Below are 22,376 nucleotides of genomic sequence, written 5' to 3' on the forward strand. Positions count from 1 at the left end.
TAAGTCTAACTTTGGAAGAGGACTTGCCAGTCATCTTAAAATAAAATGCATCAGGATTGGATTGATTAAAATCAGTAAAATACGTAAACTTTTTCAAAAGCGTTTTTGAGCTGCCCTCAATGGGAGCTGGACAATGTTCCCATTGTGTATAATTTACCAAATTTCTAAATGTGTTTGCTATGTGCTGAAAGTGATTGCCATAGTGTTGGTAACAAAACAAATCAGCATAGTTGGCTATGTCCAAATACAAATCTTCAGCATCAAAAGCAGCATAATATTTCAAATCAGAAAACAGAGCCTCTATGGCCTGTACAGCCCACTCATCAGAGCGTACATTTTGTTTAACCACATCCCCCATTGAAACATGTAGTACATTGGGAACATTAATAACCTCTGTGTGGCAGTGGATTTGAAATCTAATCGCATCCCATACAATCCCGTCTAAAACGGTCCAAGCTGTAATGTTAACAAAAGTCTGGTACCTCTTCATGATGTGAGATGAGGAGTGGGGTGCCAAAGTTCCATCAATTAGTCTAATTGAATTTCTTTCTTTAACGTAGTGTCCATTAACAAAACGGAAAAAATACACCACAAATCCAATTGACATGAATAAAAAAATAGAAAAAAGCACCAGCCAAATGTAAGTCTGGGGGGATATCAAAGAAATGTTTCTTAAACCAAACAGCAAAAATCGAATTTTTTGATGGGGACTTTGATGCAACAGAGTCAGTATCAATTGAAAAGCGTGACTGGTTAACTGCAGATGTTTGCAAATCAGGCATCAACAAGTCTGTGGGGTAGGTATACTCTGTCTCATTAAGGGCATCACCAGACAGTGTATTCAATAAAGGATCAGTAACAATAGGCATCTCGATGGCAATGTCAGGCCTGGTGGAACTCGCCAAAACAGAATTCCTCAGCATCCGTGGACAATAGACCGCTGGAGTTCTACGAAGAAGAATCGGCCACTCGCTGTAATTTGACATTGTCAATGGAGATGTACCTGTTTTCCTTGCGACCAGGAAGTGGTGGTAAAATGACTGTTCTTGTACCCTTCACTTCACAGGAACTGTTGCACAATATGAGGGTCCGAACTCCTTCTTGTTCTCCACCTTCTTTCGGACCAGATCACCAGCTCTGTGTAGCCAGCCAACTACTGGATTCTGAAGAGCAGCATCAGATGTGGAGGGCAAATGTTCCTTTGCAAGACTGTCTCTAGTCTTTTATAGATTCTGTAAAACAGCAGAATGTTCATCTACGTCAAAGGCTGCGGCAGACGCCGCCATGTCTAGATCCCCAAGGTCCAGAAAAAACATTTTGATGCCAAAGAGCATTTTGTATGGGGTCTGCCCACCCAGAGACCTGTCAAAGATTGCTTTAAGTCACGGTTCATTCGCTCCACCACACTATTGGCCTCAAGCCTGTATGGAGACGAAAATGTGACTTGGACCCCCAATGAACCCATGGCATCATTGTACACCTTAGTGGCAAATGCTGGACCCTGGTCCGAATGAAAGGTGCCACATGCAAAAGTTTCCACTAAGACACGCACATCTCTGATGACAGTGCAGGCATCAGTACTCCATTGTGGCCCCACCCAAACAAAGCGTGTGCACGAACCCTACTTTTTTAAGGAAGCCTGGGCCACACAGTAAGCACGTCTCCCTACCACTAATCCAAAGCAGTTGCCCTCTCTCAAGCGCTTAGAGACCATTGGTGATAAGGCGCTATATAAATTACAATTACAATCAGCCGTCATTAGCCAGGATAGCTTGACTCCAGTGGTGTGGAGAGAATGGGACTCACGTCTGAGCATACCCATCCCACTCAGGGTGACAAATGCAAAAACAGTTGATGGACAGAATGTAGAACAATGTCATACATTCACCCCAGTACAGAGATCTGGGCCTAAATCCATCGTTTTTTGCACTCCACACCACCCCAGTTCAGACATGGCCATATGCAAATCAGCCTTGACCCTGTGCCTCATGGGAACAGTCCAGCTCAAACTGCCAAGCCATGTCTTTCCTGGACCGGAATCAAGCATCCCAGGACCGGCCTCCGGCTATCAGCCGTCATCAGCCAGGATAGCTTGACTCCAGTGGTGTGGAGAGCATGGGACTCACGTCTGAGCATACCGCCTAACTGGGGTGGCATAGTGGGCTAAAGAACGGTGATGAATTAAACCCAGATCTGTTGACTGGGTGTGAGTGTTTGATTGGTTCAGATGCTCTGTTCATCACCACCCCTTTTGTACCGCTTTGTTCGCCATAAGTTGGCAGGGTATATATGCTCAGACGTGAGTCGCTTGCTCACTTTGCCACTGGATTCAAGCAAGCCGGGCTGACGACTGCTGGAATGTCAGAAACCGGTCCTCAGAAGCTTGTTTCTGGTCCAGGGAAGGCATGGCTTGGCAGTTCAGGCTGGACTGTTCCCATGAGGCACAGGGTCAGACTGATTTGCATATGGCCATGTCTGAACTGGGGTGGAAGAGTGGGCTAAAGAACGGTTATGGATTAAACCCAGATCTGTTGACTGGGTGTGAGTGTTTGATTGGTTCAGATGCTCCGTCCATCACCACCCCCTTTTGTACCGCATACAAATATCTGGGCGTAACAATTGGACAGGGCTCATCTCATAAAGAACATAAATCTGCATTAAAAGCAAAAGCTCAATCATTAATCTATGCATATAGATGACTACGTAAAAAAGTGGCCAGCCCGAACTACAGTCCTCTGTTAAACGTTATGGCCGCCCAAATCCAGCCCATTCTGTCCTACGGCTTGGCTCCCTGGTGCGGCAAGGAAGCGCACTTATTGAACGAGCTGCAGACAAAAATGTATAAGGTTGTTTTTGACCTGCCAAAATCTGCTTCCCCCTCCCTGGTCAGACTGGAATTCCGTCTTCAGCACCAGAAATTCCGAGGAATGAGCGGTTTTTTGAAACTTTGTCATAAATTCCGCTCTTCAAACCCGGACACCTTGAATAGATTATGCTCGGACGAAATAAAGCACCAGATGAAGTTCGAAACACCGAATTCCTGGGGAAGATTTTTGAGAACATCTGTAGCGAACTAGAACTACAAACCATATGGGAAAACGGGGAAGACATAGTAAGCTTTGGCAAAGCAGTAAACATCGCAGCAAAAAAGGAATCCTTGCTGGCTGACAAAAAGGCAATCACCAAGCACCGGCACGGTTGGACAGTCATTAACTCATACAGATCCTTAAGGCCACAAGCATATCTGAGATCTGTCGATTATGTGGCTTTACACAAGAATCTTTACCCCACTTATTATGTGCCTGTCCAGCTGTTCTGGACCAGAGGAGACAGCACTTAAAATTCATCTTCAACGATCTGAACATTCGTTCAAGCAGGCAAGCGGTGATATGCTGGCTGGAGGGCACGTCCAACATTCTGGCTTGCCGGGGGCTCAAATACATGACCATGGTTACCAGACTTTTACTGCAAGCCGTTGGAGAACAAAAAAAACAAGTTGGATCTGCGCAACTACGCAACAGTTGAATCTCCATATTAATTAAGCAGATAAAATGTCAACCCACAAAAAGACCCAGCCTAGCTGTAGGCCTCAAATAAAAGACAGCCCAGAAAATTACAGTTGAACATTGGGACCTCATTTTTATCAGTGTTTTCCTTAAGGGGTTTCACACACTGTTAAGGTTGTTGTTTTGACTTTTAAACTTTAGCCCCTATCGGTGTCTTATTGCTGCTAAATTTGATAGCCCATCTTTTTTTGCTTTTATTCAGGAGACTAGGAGGGACTATACCAAATAAAGTTAAAGAGCAAAAAGGGTTTTATGTCAGGAGAAAGCTGTTAAAGTAGGAACCCTTATATAAGTATTTTTGTATGTCAGTATCTTAACCATGGTATTGTTTTAATATTAGGAGCATTTTAGAATGGGACTGTAATGTAATCTCCTAAGTTATTTTTTATCCACTTCAGGGGGGAATTGTAATGATTTTAATTAATCAAACAATAAAATATTACGTAATATACTAAGGAGCTTGAACAGACGTTTCTTTGTACACAGGTGAGTGTCATTTGGAGAAATAGTTTTAGTATCTTTTTGCAGTCACTGCAGTGAAATATTCAAAGTGTTCCTGTAATGTATATTTTTAGTTCTGGCACTGGCCAAGGCCTTTATATTTTACTAAACTAATATGTATAATATATTTACTTGAAGGAGCTTTCAGCCAGCTCGGTTCATCCATTGGTCTGTTGTTGTCATTCACCTTTTGCTTCAGACTACTACAACATACAGCATGGGGCAGGGGGACAGCCCACTTAAGTCTCAAGTTAACTTGACTTTGTTATATGTTATGTTATATATTGATTTGTAGCGCGCTCTGTTAGTCGGGACTGTCCTGGCGCGGTGAGGAAATGGTGTCAGAGTGATCGAGGAGACAGCTATTCAGAATGTGTAAAAAGGTGGGTTTTTAACAATTTTTTAAAATTGATCAGGTTGGGGGAATGTCTTAGAGCATCAGGAAGGGTGTTCCACATCTGAGCTCCCCGTACCATCAGAGATTGCCCCCCCAGGCGAACTCTCTTAAATCTGGGGACCACCACCTGCCTTCGGGAGGCAGATCGCAGCTGACGGGTCGGTTGGTGACAGGCAAACCTTTTTGCGAGGTAGGGTGGACAAGGTCCATGCAAGGCTTTATAAACGAGTACCAGAGCCTTAAGACGCACTCTTTGGGCCACTGGAAGCCAATGAAGCTCCCTCAGTTGCTTACGAACGCTGAGCCTCTAGGAATGTTATAAAGGAGTCTCACCGTCGCATTCTGGACTACCTGTAGCTTTCTAATCAGAAAGTCAGGCGCCCCGATGTAAAGGGCATTCGCATAGTCCAGGCGGGAGAGCACGAGTGCTCTGGCTACCGTTTCTTTGGCCGCTTGGGGGAGAAGGGGAAAGAATCTTCGAAGGGTGGTCAGGAAGCCAAAGCAAGTCCCAGCCAGTCTAGAAATCTGGTCACGGAAACATAGATCGGCACCAAACCAGACTCTTAGATTTTTAGCTATCCCACCATCTCCCTTAGGGCAAGGTAATCTGCTGGGCCAAATGGACTCCCTAAAGTCAGTTGGAAATTGGCCGTAGAGTAAAATTTCTGATTTCTCATTGCACTTGAGGCAGGCTCTTGCTAGCCAAGCAAATACAGAGGACAGGCATTGACGGACTCCTGATGTGCAGATATTATCCTTGTTCCAGGTAAAGAGAAGTTGGGTGTCGTCGGCGTATGCCATTATCTTCGCACCCAAGTTCTCTGCCAGTAGAATCAAAGGGGTTAAATAAACATTGAATAAGAGGGGACTCAAGGTCGACCCTTGTGGTACTCCGGTCCCTACCCTGCGGTTAGAAGAGTGGAAGGGGAGTAACCAGATTTGTTGAGACCTATCTGAAAGGAAAGAACTGATCCACCCAAGGACCGAGCCCGAGATGCCAATATCCTCCAGCCTAGACAAAAGCTGGAGGTGAGGCACCGTATCGAACGCGGCAGTGACTTTGAGTGGCTGGCATTGTTCTCTTTCACAAAGAGCACATCCACACACAAGATAGTTTCCTTTAGTCCCAGTGTTTTTGTTTTTACTTTGTAATTTCTTTAGTGTTGCCTGGATGCTTTTGAAGTGAGCACACTGCACTTTCAAACTTTATCAGTTCTTGTCTCCTGCCAGTGATGTTGTAAAATCCTTTTAGGCTAGCCTTTTTTGACCTGACTGCTGTAATTTCATGCACAGCTTATCAAATGGTGTTCCTGGAGTGGGATTCACCAGTGTGTTTTTAATAAACTTTGCTCAGGAAGAAAACCACATGTTATTATATTTAATTAGCAGTACACTTTGTAGCACATTTATTTAAATATAGGTAGGCTGTAATTTCTGGTTTAGTTTCCAATATTTTATAGTGTGAACCATCTTTATTTCCTTTTTAGTTTGCAGCCTACCAAACAGCACAGCTGTCTGGTTTGCTAATGACATCTTGGGGAATTTCAGAAAGTTGACCTAGGAATGCATTCCGCCCGTTAACCATTGGCTTTGTGGTTTGCAACTCACATTTTCTGGCTTTCTATTGCTGGCTTTATTTGCTTTAGGCTCTCCAGGTTCAGTTCATCCATTCCATTGCCTAAATCATGTTTACTGTGTATTTCCACAAACTCCCTTTCTGTAAACAGGCCATAAATCTTGTTCTTATCTTGTCACATTTGCGTGCATTCAAAGACCGAGGTCAAATGTCAGGCAGTGTCTTCCAAGGGGGCATGTTTACTTTTCTTTCTCAGACTTCAAAGTGAGAGGATATATGTGACAATCCTACTGTACACTGGGATTAGGAAAAGGTTTTTCTAGCACACAACATTTGAATGAACTGCGTAGGTATTTTCTGAATATATGAGACTTGGGAACACAAATGAAGCACATTTTTTGTTATTTCTGAAGTGTGTTGGAACAAATACTTTAATATGATCAAAGAAATCATTAACCTAGATGATGCAATTTCCACACATTTTCGTTTGGGTATTGTATAGATTTATTTGTAAAACTATGCCTGTGCCAATGTAAGGATCATTTCAAATGAAAATGTGTTGTCTGTCCTGGCAGTGCGCCACCATACAATGCATACTCTCACTTAGCCACTCCACTGTCTCTGTACCACTCCTCACCACTGCACTCCACTTTGTACCACTTCACTTTGTACCACGCCACTGCACTCTGCACCACTCTATGCCTCTACACTCTATTCCACTTCACGCTACTCCTCTCTACCCTGTACCACTCTACTCCATGCCAATACACTCTTTGCCACTCTACACCACTTTATTCTTCACCACTGCACTCTACACCACTCTAGTCTAAACTACACCAATCTACTCTCCACAACTCCGCTCTGCAACACTGCACTCTACGCCTCTGCATGCAATGTCGATTTTCTATGCCAATGCACTTTACTCTGTAACACTCCACTCTTTGCCATTCTAATCTACTCTGCACCACAGCACTCTATGCCACTGCACTCTATGCCACATCACTCTGTACCACTGCACTCTGTACCACTCTTAGCAACTGCACTCTACTCTGCACCACTCTACCTCACTTCACTCTTCTCTGAAATAATCTACTCTGTGCCACTCCACTTTTTGCCACTCTGTCCTTAACAACTGCACTCTACGTCAATGCACACTACACAGCTACACTGTCACTGCACTCTATGCCACTGCACTCTACTCTGCATCACTGTACTTTACGCCACTGCTCTCTACACTACTGCACTCTGACACTCTACTCTGCAACACTACACTCCATCACTGAACTTTACACCACTTTACTCTACACTACTCCAAATTACTCCATGCCACTGCACTCTATGAGACTATACTTTACTCTGTCCACTCTACTCTGCACCACTCTACATTGTAGTGTAGTTCCTATATTCCCAATAGGCTCTGCACATTGGAATAATATAAACTAGAGATGTGACATAGGACTGAGGTCAGTATGTCTCTATCGAATATACTAAACTTAATTGTGAGTGCCAGCTAGCTCAGAGGTCACTAGAAACTTTCTCGAATACACAAGAAGGGATTAGTTTCTGACAACCACATGACAACTTTGTTTCCCTGGGACTGGAGCAAATATCTTCAGATGTTGTGGGAACAATATATAATAACTATTTTACTCAGTCAATCATGCATGCTTCGTTTATACAGAGTTGCAGAGAAATAGTGAGACAAGCGTTTTCAATAAAAGGTTTATTGAACAGTCTTCTTTCTCATGCAAGAGAGGTGAACTGCTACAATCGTTAGACAAAATGCAAAGTATAATGCGTACAGCGAGAATAGTAATATAAAATAATACTGTAATAGCATTGTCTAGTGCTATGACATATACAAATACATACATAAATAACACAGGCTAAAATACTCAACTGGTGCTTCTAAAATATGCCTACTCCAATGTACCTAACCTAAGTCTAGTACTAGGGAAGAAGTAAGTATGGTCTTTAGCATAGGTTTAGTTTTTGCCAAGAATTGCCAAAGGTTTCTCTAGGTTATAATCAGCTCCATTTCCTGAGCAAAAAACGTACCTAATGAAAATCAATTGACAAATGACACCATGCAGGTGTATTCAGCCTGGAACAACGGAGAGGAATTCAAGAATAGCATTAGGAACAACTGCGACTCAGGAGTTTCTGGTTTGGAATTTATCAAGATTTGTTCATGGAACGTCCAGGGCTTTAAAGAAATGGGCCAAGACCACGAAACTCTGTCCTTCTTGCAAAAACAAGATCTCATCTTGCTTCAAGAAACATGGATCATAAAACCCGTTCCAATTCCGGGATAAATAGAACATCATATTCTCGTAGAAAAATTCTCAAACTTCGGGCGTCCTTGGGGCTAACAGAAGAACTAGATGCCTTCGAAAATTGGTTGCAGGTCTTAAAACTTACTGGTAAGCTTCACTCCAATATTTCAAATTGGCAACTAATATTAATGTCTATATCCATCCGGAAAAAAAGAACCAGAAGGAAAAATCCCTAACACTAATGAACCTGATAAAAGGTGCTGCAAAGGACTCACAAACAAAGCTATCTGATTATCTCTGGAGACTTCAATAGCAATCTCATATCAAAAAAACAGAAAAAAGAAAGCGGCAGGAAGGCCAGGGGAACCAAACTATAATTCGCGAGCTGGATGCCCAAGACCTGACCATCCTGAACGGTACCATAATCGGAGATAGACCAGCAGCCACCACGCACTCGAGCGGAAAAAGTCAGTCAACCATAGACTTCACCATCACCACCAATAACCTCATTCCAATAGTAGATTCATTTCAAGTTTTCCCAAACCCAGAAAGCAACCATTTCCAGTACATCATGAAAATCAATATCAAACTGGTACAGGTACAAAAATTTAAATCCTTGCTACAATATCCAGAAAAGTATAATCTCAGGAGATTGAAGTGGCGAGTATCCGATACAAAGCTAATAATGGACACAATCGGGCATTACATGAACCAAACAAGGACAGCGAAAAAAAGACATTCTAAAAACTGGGAACACTTGGGCCAAGCTCTTATCAAAAAATTTCCAGTCAGCCCCGGACGCCAAAAGAAAATAGAAACAAGGGGGGGGGGGGGGGGGGGGGGGGGCGCCATGGTTCAAAATTGAACTCAGAGATCAACAAGCATTTACAATGCAACGGTTTCGCCTTTGCAAAAGTTAGAGCTATTGGCATTGTAAATGACAACATTTTTATTTATGTGTTGGTTTTGAAAACAGATAAATAAATGGCATTGTCATTTACAATGCCAATAGCTTAATCTCTCGAAAATGCCACACACACACACACACACACAGAGAGCCCCCCCACACAGAGCCCCCACACACACAAAGAGCCCCCCCCACACACACACACAGAGCCCCCCACACACACACACAAAGAGCCCCCCCCACACACACCCACACAGAGCCCCCCCACACACACAGAACCTCCCCCACACACCCACACAGAGCCCCCCCACACAGAGCCCCCGCACACACTGCAAGCCCCCCCCACACAGAGCCCCCCCACACGGAGCCCCCCCACACACTGCGAGCCCCCCCCACATCAATAGAACAGCAGGTGTGCTGGCATGGAGGCACAGGGGTCTGCAGGGCCTACTGCACCTCAAACACTACTGCCTTTTTACTACCAAATCAGGGGAGTATGCCCATTTTCCAGATTCTATTGGGTACAAGGGCATCCTTGCTGTGCCACTTCGGGCAGCCCAAACACATTCAAAAGGCCAACATTTTCCCTTCTTGCAACAGTTACTATCCGACTATTAATCAGGTGTGGCATGCTGGGGTTGTTTGCTGTCACGTTCACAATGAAATGGGGCATCAATATTGGAAGTGTCACTGGTGGCTTTGTGCAATGATAACCAAGCCCAGGAAATGAAGCAAAAGCGTAAGTATTATTGTATGACCAAATGTAAGCCTGGGCAGTGTTTGCCTATTCTCGGCGATTAGTGAATGCTGAATAACTGAGAAATGGAAGAATTAATTAACATCCTCATTGTGTAAGAAATATGTGGCAAATGTCAGAATGAAAAGGCCCACAGTCCATGTGCATACGAACCACGAGGTCATCGTGAAGCAATTGTGGCTTTATAACAACCACTGTTGTAATGCATTCAACTTCCATTTTCCGCATGCGCCCAAGATGTTTTATTTGCTATTTTACAGTGATGTCATTACCATGTTGTGGACTCGTAACGATCCTCTTGCGTGCATGCAATGGTAACGATCCTCTTGCGTTCATGCAATGCTTAATTTGAGCTGGTGGTTTCTGTGCTAGGCACTGGCACATAATTGTGAACACCAGCACTTATGACAGTCAGCCACATGGTGGCGCTGCCTGTGTAATTTCGAGATACACAGAGTAACAAATGTTTATTAATTCAATATATATTAAAAAGATTCATTTCTGCTGGCCAAGCCATTCTTATAGCTTTGGTGCCTGTAAATGTTTGAACTATCACATTTGTAGGAGTGTTAGGGTTAATAGTTGTGCAGGTATTGTTGGCAGTGCTGGCTGGGGCAATGGGTGGTTAAAGCTGCAGTGGCCACCGGACAAGGGCCATGGCGCACATTGTATTCCTAATTAAGCACTACGTGCTTGCCTGCTCTATCCCTCATGCAGAATAGCCAGGTACGCAGTGCTGGTGTTTCTACTGAAAGTGTAACAAATCAGCCCTACTGTGAAGTCAAAACCCATCTCTGTGATGCAAAATGCACCTTCTTGCGTTGTCTCATGCTAGCTCTCCCGATATTCTTATGTAACTTCCACTGCTTGTGCACTGTGACAAATTACCTCGCACTAGCACTTCAGTTATACAAGAACATTAGAGTTATTGTTATGTCATAACTTGCCCTCCATGTCGCCTTAGTTCACAATTGTGACATCATAATAGCCCTCCCTTTAAGGAGAAATAGTGTAGGTACCGTGATGCCATGCTGCACTGCTGTGATGCCCAGGCCCCCGTTCTACTGCACTGTGGCAAGCTACACCGCACTGGTGCGGCCACCCAGTAGGATGGTAGAGCTATTGTGATCTCAGATCGCGCATTTGTGACGTCACACGTGACCTTTTTGGAAGTCCAGATGCCAGGACCTGCGAGCCCTTATTCTAAGTACCACCCCTGCACTCGGGCAAGCTACACTGCATCAGCACTTACGCTGAACATGAATGGTAGAGTTACTGTGATGTCACGGCTCACCATCTGCGACGTCAAAAACCCAGTTAAGGTGATAGAATAATGGATTATGTACTCATTGACACCTTCCCCCAAAGAGGAAGGAAAGTTACTGAGATGTCACTATCCACTTCCTATGACGTCATGATGACCCACCCTGTATCGCCCCGTGCCCCTTGCACTCGACTTTGAGAACTGTCCAGCTTGCAAGTTTCCGAGCTCTCCGTTACTCGTTCGTGACATCATTGTGCCCGACTTTGTGATGGCCAATGGCCGCACTGTGATTTTAGAATGCTGGAACTGTGGCGTCATCCTGCTCCCACTTTGATGTCATCATAACACCCCCTTCACGCAACCTGTTCTTGCGACTAGTGGCTCTTCTGACAGTGACAGTATTAGACATATTGAGTGTGTAACCAGTGACAGTTCAGAATGCCGGAGTCATCCTCCTACCCTCGTCCCGCGGTCCCCTCCCCTCTCTTACCTTTGCCGCTCCCTCCCTCCAGTTCCTTCCCATCTCTGCCACCTTGCGGCTCCGGCTCTCCACACAGGCGCTGCGACTAGAGAAAGACCCAGTTAATTCCAGCCTAAACAGCCGAGTGTGTGTATTTATAAAAGCCGATAAGCGCTCCCGGCCTGCTGCTGTCTGGGCGGGGGAGGCTCACTGGAAACTGATCAGTCTCACTCGGGCATTGGAGTGCCTATCCAGACCCGAGCCGGGAGGGCGGGGTGATGGAGAGGGGAGGGGGGCCTGCCGGAGATCCCGAGGTCGGTGCGCACGTCGGAGGAAAGCAGCCTTCGAGGGGAGGCCATCAGGCACCTACATTTGGAGGCCCCTTCCCACGGATCTTTGCGTAAGAAAGCGGCCTGATCAGGTGTCTACATAATACCCCATGCATTTATGAGTAAAAAGGGAAGTGACTACCGTCAGACTGGTGAGGTACCCTGACTTCTGGCTGTGAGGGTCCCGGTGCACACGGCAGGGTCTAGAAGACTCCTCGCTGCCTGGAACCCCCTGCAGTGGCATCCGTGCACGCCGAGGCCGGCCCAGAGCAGGGGGTTAGCGGGGGTAGGTGGTCTGGAAGGCCCTCGCAGGCTCGAAAGCCTTGTGGAGAAGTGTGGCTCAGGGGTTAGAGGCGGCAGACCCGGAAGCTGAGATCGGCCCTGGACCAGAGTTCAATTCCCCACCTCGACGGGGCTTGGGCTCAATAATTCCACGGACTCGATAATTCTCGCTCCGGTGCCTACTCGACTCACGGGTTCACACTCTGCGACTCTGGGCAACAGCTTGCTTAATCTCCACAACGGCCCCTCGGGGCGGGATGCCTGGCTTTCACCTTGTGGATACCCTGCCGGGGTTATCTCACAGGGGAATACCAGGACGGGTTCCCTAAGCAAGCGCTTAGATACCTGCGATGTGGGTGATTTGCGCTATATAAATACATGTACATTTACATTTACAAAGCCGTGCCGTGGCATCACTTCACGCCGAGTCGGGCCTCTACCAGACTCCTCTAAACCCTTTCCAAATACAAATTTCCTTCCGCACTGTTATCAGCTGGGCACCTGAAAACACTCAACGGAGAGTGAACAGATGGCCCCGTTTCTTCTCAAACCAGGCCACCCATCACCAGCAATTTGCCCAGAAGCGAGCGTAAGAGGGAACTTGTTTGTGGGGAGGGGGCAGGGGAAACCCTCAGTTCGGTCTGAATCAGACCAGAGAAAAAAAGGGTGGGGTCAGACCAGTGCTGAATCAGCTGCAAACAAAGATATGTGAAAATGCAAGAAAAAAGCTGCCGCCTAGTCACTTCTAAAGGTCACATGGCTCAGCAGTACACACACGCAACCTAACACGTGCTGGAAGCTCTTTGTGCACTTAAAACAGAGCAACATGCCAGATATATAACCATGGTTTGGGTTTGTGAATATTTCAAAACACTTCACGTCTTCAGCTATTATCCTTCCCTTTTTAAGTAAGTTGTGCGCAAAACACGGGGCTGTGGTTTCGCGAACTGCAAACTTTAAATATTAACTGGAGTTACAGAAGTTAGTTGCAAACGCGATGCCAATCACCCCATGCGAACCCTTCCTTCGCCGTGAATGCAGGAGCAATCCAACAGCCCTGAGTCAGCAGGCAAGAATTTTTCTAACTTTCCTCCCTCGCTTTTGCACAGTAATTTCAGACAAGAGGAACAAAAAAAAGCAGGATTCCAGAAAACCGGCACCGTGTCTGCTGCAAGCCACGGTCTCGACGGCCTGCCCATGCGACTGTGTCTGCAAGACCATGTGCGTGCTTCAGTTGGACTCTTGTCAGTGCCTGCTGCTCCAATTTAAACTCCCCATGTGATTCTCAAGTCATGAGGGCACTCGTTTTTCATCAGCAGGTTTTTATTTACAACGTCAGTGAATTCTGGGATTTTTAGTGTTCCTTCAGCTCAGTTACAAGTACACTGTCACACATGAGGAAAAAAAAACGGTTTGGGCAAGTCATGGAGCGGAAAAGGTGTGCCCTCGTGGCATAGAGTAATTTGGTAACCTCGCCCACATACCTCCCTGAACGTACCTGCACTTTATTGACCTTAAGGCCTGTCTACTTATTCCCATTGTTTTAAACGTCGCAGCAACTTGCTGTTCTGACCTCATACTGTGCCTGATTCTCTTTCAGCGTGTCTCCTCAAGGGCTGGAATTGGCATTTGTGTATATGCTTGAGCACAACTGTGACTTTCCTTTAGGTGCTTGCATGTTTCTTGTGCTCCGTGTCCGAGATTGCCTCTCTGCTGTATCCCCCGACTAAGGGCCTCGGGCAACATTATGGTGACGTAAAGCGCTATAAAATAATAAGCCATACAATGTTAACATTTTTACTTGCACCGGTCTGTGAGTCGGCACGAGGCGGTGGTGCCCGTTCCCCCATGCCCATTATCTGCCTGTGCCTGAATGCGATGGGGTCTGTTCCTCAATATGCCTGCAGGTGACTGAATTCTTTCCTTTATCTGGTTCTGCCCACTCCGCACGTGTGCAAGTGACGGTATTCATTCCAACCCAAATGCGTGCGTGTAATGGTGCCCATTCCTCCACGTGGTTGTGTCCATGTGCCTTTCTCTATCATTCCTTTATGTGCCTGCTCGTTCACTTACCTGTCTATAAACGACTGTGTCCAGTCCAGGTACTTCTAGAGCACGTGTTGTCTCTGTGCCTTCCCATTACCGGCCACTGTGTCCCACAAAGGCGGGGGCTGGGAGAGGCAGCCCTGCATGCTCCGATCACACAGGCACTCAGTGCAACCTTTGGAAACCCAAATACGACACGTGGCTAGATTCGCGCAAAATAAAAATGTTCGCTTCTGCTACAGTAGTTACTCAGGGATCGATCACCAACTGCACGAGGAAACGTGCTTTGACGTAATACTTCCCCATAAACACGCTAAAGGGAAGCGCATGGCTATTTTTTTCCAGAGAGATCCTGTTTGCTCCTTTGTTTTGTTGAAATGAGCAGTTCCTAAACAAACAAAACAAGGTCAATTTGCGATTCGGGGGCGTGTTTTTCGCCCTCTCCCCTTCCCATTGGCTGGAAGGTAAAATTCCAGCCAATGGGAAGAGGAGAGGGTGGGACTTAAAAAAAGACACGGAAACGCCCCCGAATCGCGTCAAGGCGGGCCCTGAACTCAGAATCGCTCCTCTCCTCCAATGGCTGGCCAGCATTTACGAGGCCAGCCATTGAAGAAGAGGGGCGTGTTCAGGCCCCCATACTAATAACAAAAGATTTCGGCTCCGCCCACCCACTGCTTACGCAGTGGGACGGGAGCCGAAACCTAAAAAAGAAGGATCACAAGAGAGGTGCGACTTCAAGCAGTGGCAGCAAGAATGAGAAAAAAAGAGACAATGGCAATCTCAAGGAAATGCGAAAAATATACAAGAAAAAATTAGGGGATGCAAAAAAAAAAAACAAAGAAACCATCTGGAAAAAGTTACTGTGGGCAAGCAATTTGCCAAACAGCATAAAATTCTGGGGAATCATAAATAAATTGACTAAGGGACCAAGACTCTGGCAAGAAGCAGGAATTAGTGAAGAGACCTGGATACCACACGTAAAAAACATGTATGACAAGGTAGGGCACAAAACGTGTGCCGTAGCGACAATAGTTTCAGAAACACCTAGCGGACAGATCTTTGTAGCAGAAAAAATTACTTCCTAGCCTCAGGAAGAACACAACCAAAAAGAGCAAGAGATAAGTGGCAAAGAACAAAACAACTTAACCGACACCAAACAATTAAGAGGAATAATAAAAAAGCTTAAAACGGAGAGGGCAGCGGGACCAAACTGGCTCCCCAACGCACTTTTCAAGCTAGCTCCAGATTTTTTGGCAGATCATCTTACGCCCCTTTTTAATTACATCTATAGCCAGAACAAGGTCCCCAGTTCCTGGAAAGGGAACATAATTCATCCCATATTTAAACAAGGAAAGCACGGTAAGCCAGAAAATTACAGATTGATCTTCTTGATCGACGTGGAGGCCAAACTATATGCATCATGCCTCCTAGTCCATCTCCAAGACTGGATAGATGAAAAGAACATCATTCCAAAGTTTCAAACAGGCTTCCGGCCTGGAATGGGAACAACCACAAATCTGGCAATTCTGGCACTCTTAATAGAAAAAGCAACAAAAAGAAAAACTCAATTATATGCATGCTTTATCGACCTGAAATCTGCGTTTGATAGAGTAACCAGATACCAACTATGGGAAAAATTAAAAACCTGGGGGTTACCAAGTAAATTACTGGAAGCAATGATTATAGTGAAACCTGGGCAAGTGTAAAATTAGGCGACGGGAGCAGAGTTACAGCCAGCTTAAAAACAGAGCACGGCCTAAAACAAGGCTGCGTCTTGGCTCCAAGCCTATTCAATTTGTTTCTCGCTGACATAACTAAACACATGCAATCGGCCAAGTATCACCCGCCAAATTTGGCTAAAGAAAAAATTCCCTTTCTACCGTACGCCGACGACATCGTGGTGTTGAGTCAATGCCCGATTGGCCTGCAACAAGCAATTAACAACCTAGCAATTTACCTGGACCAGGAAAACCTTGAGTTGAATAAAAAGAAAACCAAGGTGGTACGCTAGTGGACCCCAAAAAATCTAATTTTAAATGGTTTGTAAATGGGGTGCTATTTGAAGAGCAAACATCTCATAAATATCTTGGCATAAAACTGGGACGGAGAACTTCCCATAAGGAACAAAAACTGGACTTAAGCGCTAAAACCCAATCGTTAATCTTCGCCTACAGACTACTGAATAAAAAACTGGGCTGCCCAGCCTACACCCACCTTTTAAAAGTGATGGCAGCTCAAATCCTACCCACCCTGTCATATTTTCTAGAGACGTGGTGTGGAAAGGAGTCTGAATTATTAAACGAGCTCCAGACAAAGGTCTATAAGGCCGTTTTTAATCTCCCGAAGTCTGCATCCCCAGCACAGGTACGGCTGGAATTCGGCCTCCAGTCTCGGATATTTCGGGGCATGAACTCATTTGCGAAGCGGTGCCATAACTTTAGATAATCTGAGCCTGGCACATTGAACAGTTTATGCTGGGAAGAGATTAAAGGCCAGATGGATCAAGAAACATCTAATACATGGGAGCATATTTAAGAAAATCCTTGACTGAACTCAATATCAAGTAAGCATGGGACAGCAGGATAGATCAGGTGAACTTCAACAAATCCAGCAATGATTCAGCAAAGAAAGAAATCTCTCTCGGAAGACAAAAAAACTTTGTCCAAACAACGTCATGCATGGACAGTGATTAATTCCTACACTCATTTAAAACCTCAAGCTTATTTATCAGCACATTTCAGCATTGAGATAAAAAAGAGCTTTATTCATCATCGCTTAGGAATGCAAGACTCTAAGGACTTCCAGCCATTGTGGAAAAGTAAAGACGAGGCAGCATACTGTCGATTATGCGGGTACGCCAACGAAACAATAACTCATTTGTTATGCGTATGCCCTGCAGTCAAGGATTTGAGGAAACTGCTTTTAAAATTCATTTTTAACGAGTCGAACATCCGTACATGCATGCAAGCTGTGATAAGCTGGATGGAAGGTTCCTCAATTATTTTGTCCTGCCGGGGCGTAAAATATTTTGCGGAATTAAGGAAACTTCTGCGGCAAGCAGACTTAAAGAAAAACTGAAAGATAGAATACCTCAAGTAACGGGGCATGGCCAACATTCTGTTGCATTTTATACACTCACACAAGCAAGAGTCCCAGGTACATTTTTTTAAACTGGATAAACCTTATTACAGGATATTGAAGAATGACCAATATTTTAATTACCTTCCAAACACACTGAACTTTAAAGTCATCAAATACAGACAGACATAAGTACCATTGAGGCAGCTTACACTTTACAGGCCCAGCTCTTCCAGCTCTTCCAAGCACTTCAGCACTTTAAACAAATGGCTTGAGTCACTGTAACACCTTCAGATGAACTATGCTGATTAAGCTCCACCAAGCAGCGAAAGCCGATGGCTGCCGCTTAAGAATTCTTATAAGAATATCAGTCATCCGTGTCGGTTCACGAAGCGCTAATATGATACTTGAAAAACTTAGAAGAACTCTTGCCTGTAGAACAGCAGTCAGCTCTTTAGCCAAAGACCTATTTGTGTATCACATTTTATACAGTTTTTTTTAATTTTTTTATTAGTCATATGTTGTCTGGCACCGCCTCGTGAACATGGTTGAACATGATTGTTATGGTTCAGTGACAATTTTTGTTGAGCATTTTATGATATTTTATCCTTTTGTAAATTGTAATGATTTTAAATAATCAAACAATAAACTTTGAACTTGAAACTAATCAGCTCCATAATGAAGGAGGCTGGTATCTCTGTCTCGAACTTGTTTTCCCAACTCCCCGCAAGGGGAGTCAGAAACACTGGAGCTGGATTCTCGGCAGAGGAGGACAGCTTCTTGTCAGTGCTTCAGTTGGAGAGTCGGCTTCTTTCGGCACTTGCTGAAGCGAGCTGCGTCGGGCAAGTAGGTAGTCAAACTGCACCGAACCACACCATGCTTTGCTATAGCTAGTGAAGGTATATTTATACCTTGAAAGTGTTTAGGAATGCCAGCTTTGACGTAAAGTCGGGCATATGAACGTCATGGATGAACCCCTAAGGAATAGTTGTTCATGCATAATAAAGGAGTTTCTTGGAGAAATCAATATCCAGGCTGGGGGAAGTCCCTTCTGCTTAAGAGTCTGGTTTTCAAAGAAATCGTTGTGACGTTGATCAATGGATGGAAGTAACCATCCTTGTATTTGGGTAGCACGGGCTATGTCTAAATAAGGGCTTTATTTCTATGCCTATATAAGGGCAACACGAATTGTACCTACATAAGGGCATGAATCTGGAATATTTATTCGGAATCTAAAACGCCATACAACAACATAACTGCACTCTGCCGCTCAACTCTACTCTGCATCTACACCACTTCACTCTGCCACTCCACTCTGCACCACTGCCCTCTGCACCACTTGACTCTGAGCCACTCAAAACACACACACACACACGCACACGCACACGCACACACTCACTCTGTTACTCCAGTGTATGGCACACTACATGAGCCCACACTATACCACTCCAATACCAGACACTCTCTGCCACTCCACTATGCAACACTCTATGCCATTTCACTCTTCGACACTCCATTTCACATATTGGCAAAGCTAATGGCACTTGCATAGATTAGATTGATTTGACTGTGAGATTTGTATAGCGCATGAATGCCTGGAGGCGTCTAGGTGCAGTGCGGAGGAGTTTGCCGGATCGTAGAATGAAAAGGTGAATTTAGTTAGAGAATAGCCAGGTTTTTAACGATTTTCTAAAGGAGAGTAATGCTGGGCTGTTTTTGATCTTTCTATCGGAAGCGATTCCAAAGTTTCACTGTGCCCAGTACAAAGCTCATTCCTCCCCAACGAGCTGTCTTGTATGTAGGAGTCTGGAGGAGTTTATATTGGGCAGAGCATAGATTTCTGGTTGGCTGGTACCAGATGAGATTTTGTTTCAGGAACACGGTTCCGGTTCCGTGCAGATCCTTGTACGCTATACAGAGGGATTTGAAATCCGTTCTCTTTTTTACGTGGAGCCAGTGGAGCTGTCTTAGGCCTTATGATATTAGACTGGAATTTGGGGATATCCAGCAGCAGTCTGGCTGCTGTATTCAGTTCTCGCTGGAGTTTGAGCATGTATTGTTTTTGGAGTCCTACGTATGATGCGTTACCATAGTTGAGCCTAGCCATGGCTAGAGCTGTTACTAGAGTTTTTACTGCTTCACGAGGGATGAAGGTGCACACATTCCTGATTAACTTTAGTGTAAGAAAGACCAAAGAGGAAACCTTGCTGACTTGATGTTGAAAGGTAAGTCTGTTATCAAACATGAAGCCCAGGTTCCTCACCTTACGGACTGGGGCCCGAAGTGTTCCCGTCCCGGGAGGCCACCACTTCTTTGCCCAGTAAGAGGTATCAGATGCTAGCAGAAGAACCTCAGTTTTGCTTCCGTTAAGCTTTAGGCAATTTGCAGTCATCCACTGGTCTACGTGAGACATACATTGGCTAAAACATTCAGCAGTTTCCTCGGAGTTGTTAGAAATAGACACTACTATTTGAGTGTCGTCCGCGTAGGAAACCAGTGAAAAAACAAACAGCCTAAGTGATGTTTGCCAAGGGGGCCACATACAGATTAAGTAGTGTAGGGCTCAACGAGGATCCCTTTGGCCCCCCGCAAGGAAGCATAAAACGTTCTGTGCAAGAGACGCAAATCTGAACATATTGGTACCTATTGTTCAAATACGATTTAATCAGGCTAAGAGCGGTATTCCTGACACCCGCCTCTTGGAGCCTTTGTATTAGGATGTCATGTTTCATGGTGTCAAAAGCCGCTGAAAGATCCAATAGGATCAGCATAGGGAGACCTATTGACTTTGCCAATGCTTTTTCTATCTTCTTTCCTTTTTTCGTTCCTTCTTTTCTTTTTTGACTTATTGCCTTATTTCTTTTTTTACTTTATTTCCAATTTTATTTATTTATTTTTTTGCCTTTCCATCTTACTTACTTTTAATTCTTTTTTGCCGCCTTACCTTTTTTTTCATCTTTCCTTTTTTTTGCCTTCTTTCCTTGATTATTTCTTCAGGTTTTTTTTCCTTTGTTCTTACTTTTTGCCTATTTTTTTTCTGTCTACCTATCTTTCTACCTTTCTTTTTTTCTCTCGCTCTTTCTCTGCTCACCAGTGCAAATTCGATTGGCTTTTTTAGGTCTGTTAGCCATGACCTTTTGATTTCATGAAACTTACTTATAGGTGTTTTCAGACTTTATCCATTAGTTTGTGATTGTGTCATTCACAGTTTTCTTTCAACAACTGCTGCATGCATCAAGCTACAATGTGCCATCCCACATGAGCCATTGACTCACTTCATTATATTACAACCCTTTCACAAGGAGCTTATCCACTCACAATATAGTTCCATTCAGTGCCATGGACTACTATGGTACTGTGTACTTCTTTGAGGCAAAACATTTTTTTTGCATTTAGCAAGTGTTTCCCTTTTTTTTTTTTAAGATTTGATTTAGCCTGGCAGCTTCCCAAACAAAGTTTTTCAAAAACCATGGCAAAACAAAATAATTGTCAAAAGGCTGGCCGCGAACACCATACCTATTGTGTTTGCTAATGCATGCCTGAAATGCATTTACCATAATCGCTGGTCTGTTTCAGAGAGTGTTTGCTTCTGATTATTCTTAGATTAGCATCCTTATTTGCCTCCCTCTCCTCACTGCATTTATTTTGTGTTCTGTGATAACACAACCCAAGCTTTGGTGTTGTATTTAAAGATTGCTTATTACCTATATGGAGCCTAGGTATCGCCAGAACAGCAAACAGTGGGTTGCTTACATTTCGGTTATATTTTGGTCGTGGTCTGCTAAACTTTATGGATTTCTCTTAAAAGGGTGCTGGGGCAGTGGCCTTTATCATCTCAACAAAATCTGTTATCAGCATCTGAGGTCTATTGGTACAATAATCTAGTCAGGTTTATGACGAAGGGTACTCAGTAAACAATTTATTTGGCTAATGATGGGCACCAAAGTGCATTATACATAAAACATTATTAAAAAATATAAAACTTGAATTAAAGTACATGCACAAACAAATTCGTTTCGACCAAGCATTCTTGAGTAATTTGTCCACTTTTATGGTGTGGTTTTCATCAACGGTTGCACAGATTATTGCCCACACCATATTTTTTCCTCACAGTCGTCATGCATCTAATATAAATCATCATCACAAGCTGGTTTTGATCTCAAAAGTTGAACGAATAAAAATCTAACTTTATATTCCAAAATGTTGGTTTACGTTAAAATAGCGTTCATAAAATATTTCCTATGCTTGTTGTGAAGTGTGCAAAAGACCATCAGATCTAAACTGCTTTGTCGAGAAGATTTATCTTGGAGACATGGGGGTAGGTTGACAAAGCAAATACCTTAGATGGTGAATGCAAGTACAGATTGCTTAATCACAGACGGTATGTCACTATTGTGTCTAGTTTTGCACCCTTTCGATTCAAACGCTCAAGCGGTCAGTTTAAAACAGACGCTTTACTCTTTAGAAGCTTTAACTATTATCTGACGGTTAGAACAATATTCAGTGTACCCCCAAAATTGTGAAAGTCTGCTTCACATATGCTAGACATTGGATTCTGAACATATTATCCAGATGCAAACAGTATTTTAAGATAGTCTTTAAAAAGTCTGCTTCTTGCTACCCCCAGATTCTCAGCCGTAACAACGAGGGAATTTTTTTAATGTATTGTTTTTCATGTTTAATGTGTTCACTTTGTAGGAGTTCGCAGCTTCTTGAAATGGCAGATGCATTCTAGGGCCACACGTAGCAAATTGATTTTTGTAAGAGTTTGTCAAATGACTGATCAGCTGTATATTGTGAAGCTAGTCTTGCCAGCTGCTATTGAGGCCTGTGATGTGTACCAAACCTTGAAATCTAAAACAGAATGCTTATTTATATACTTAATTAAATGATAAAGCGCAAACGGAGTGAAATACAACATAAATAGTCGCCTATGA

General features: G+C 44.1%; 1 protein-coding gene across 2 annotated transcripts in view; it reads left to right on the forward strand.

The window, feature by feature from the left end:
- The window catches only part of ZNF652 (zinc finger protein 652), a 372,792-nt gene that overhangs the window by 66,933 nt on the left and 283,483 nt on the right, over nucleotides 1-22,376 (forward strand). The gene's annotated exons all lie outside the window — the stretch shown is intronic.

Source organism: Lissotriton vulgaris, chromosome 5 (genome assembly GCF_964263255.1).
Source record: "Lissotriton vulgaris chromosome 5, aLisVul1.2, whole genome shotgun sequence".
Lineage (NCBI taxonomy): Eukaryota > Metazoa > Chordata > Amphibia > Caudata > Salamandridae > Lissotriton > Lissotriton vulgaris.